This window comes from Amblyraja radiata, chromosome 14, assembly GCF_010909765.2.
Source record: "Amblyraja radiata isolate CabotCenter1 chromosome 14, sAmbRad1.1.pri, whole genome shotgun sequence".
NCBI classification, from domain to species: Eukaryota; Metazoa; Chordata; class Chondrichthyes; order Rajiformes; family Rajidae; genus Amblyraja; species Amblyraja radiata.
Window position 1 is genome coordinate 19,158,439 of NC_045969.1, and position 1,703 is coordinate 19,160,141.

At 41.6% G+C, this 1,703-nt stretch overlaps 1 long non-coding RNA gene across 1 annotated transcript; it reads right to left on the reverse strand.

Moving 5' to 3' along the window:
* Nucleotides 1–441: 441 nt before the first annotated feature.
* Nucleotides 442–1,095, reverse strand: LOC116980908. The gene is made up of 2 exons (XR_004414095.1): nt 842–1,095; nt 442–573 (listed from the first exon to the last, which is right to left on the reverse strand). It is a non-coding gene; the product is annotated as an uncharacterized LOC116980908 (long non-coding RNA).
* Nucleotides 1,096–1,703: the final 608 nt, after the last annotated feature.

Consider the following 1,703-nt stretch of genomic DNA (forward strand, 5'->3'; position numbering starts at 1 on the left):
CTTCATAACAAGAGGATTTCAGTATAGAGTGAAGAGGTTCTTCTGCAGCATAGGTTCACGAGATTGATTCCTGGGTTGGTGGGACTGTATATGAGTAAAGATTGAAAAGACTGGGCTTGTATTCACTGGAGTTTAGAAGGAAGAGGGGGAATCTTATAGAAACATATTAAATTATTAAAGGACTGGACAAGCTAGATGCAGGAAAAATGTTCCCAATGTTGGCTGAGTCCAGAACCAGGGGCCACAGTCTTAGAATAAAGGGCATGTAATTTAAGACTAAGGTGAGAAGAAACTTTTTCACCCAGAGAAATTTGTGGATTTATGGAATTCCCTGCAGAGGCCGAAGCGAAGATCCTATCTTTGGGCAGAAGCAAGATACTCCCACAGAGTATCCATTCCTGCCCATTAGGTTCCCATTGTGATGAAGAACACGCAGGCATGAAAAGTTGAAAAATGATTTATTACAGTTTAACATGTGAATCGCTTAAAATATAACACCATTTTAAATGTCAAAGATGAGAATAATTCTTTCTTGCTGTGCCTCTTGTTGCTGCTCACTGCGTCTTTATGTCTCTTTGTTGTTGAAAAAAAAAAGAGACAATTTAAATATAGAGAGATTCAGCGGTCAGACTTTAACCAATAAAATCTGATAATTTATCTCAGGTCATCATTCAATGAAGCACACTTTTATATAAGCACACATATATACAAACACACAGACTCACACACACATCTATACACACACACACACAGACTCACTCAAATGTTTAAAGCCTCCTTTAGAGGCTGCTGCTGTTGAAGCAAATACGTGCTTTAAATAACGTCCAACAATCACACTCACCATTGACAGAGTAGTCAGCTCTCTTGAATTATTCAGCGGTGTCTTCACTCGGTGCCTTCTGCAGTCAGCGCCATCTTGCCACGAACCGGAAATGATGCACTCAGCACCACATTGCCGCATTATCCATCCGCACACTGTTGCGACGATTTTAAGAGCCAAGCCAATTAGTCCAACACTTTGCAAGCAGCCAACACATTTTCAGAAGAGTCTTTAAAAGCCAAGACAATTTGGCAAACACTTTGCAACCACATCAAGGGGGCTCACCGTGGAGTAGACGTGCGTTCAGTGTTATTCGCCGCTCAGAGAGCCGTGACCCTCTCGCTTCCTCTGTCTTGCAGAGACTGCGTGAGGCACAACACTTCCCGGTTTTATAGTCCCTCCCCCTGGGAGTCTGAGTGAGCTGGCCAAAATGACAGCTGTAAGTGGCGGCGTTCACTCGGAAATCAAGAAACAGAAAGACAAGAGCGGTCAAGATATTAGTCTTAGTAATATAGTTAAATAAATCGTCATTGGCACGATTTTGTATGGGTAACAATCAAAATTTTCAACTACGTAGATAAACAACCTGTGCGGACCAACTGGCCGGAGTTTTTACGGACATTTGCAATCTCTCACTTCCGAGGTCTGAGGTTCCCACCTGCTTCAAAAGGGCATCAAAAACCTAGACCCACTGCAGTTCGCTTACCGCCACAACAGATCAACGGTGAACATTAATAGCCCATTGTCTGTTATTTGCACTTTATCAGTTTATTTATTCATGTGTGTATATATTTATATAATGGTATATGGACACACTGATCTGTTTTGTATTCAATGCCTACTATGTTCTCTTGTGCTGAAGCAAAGCAAGAATTTCATTGTA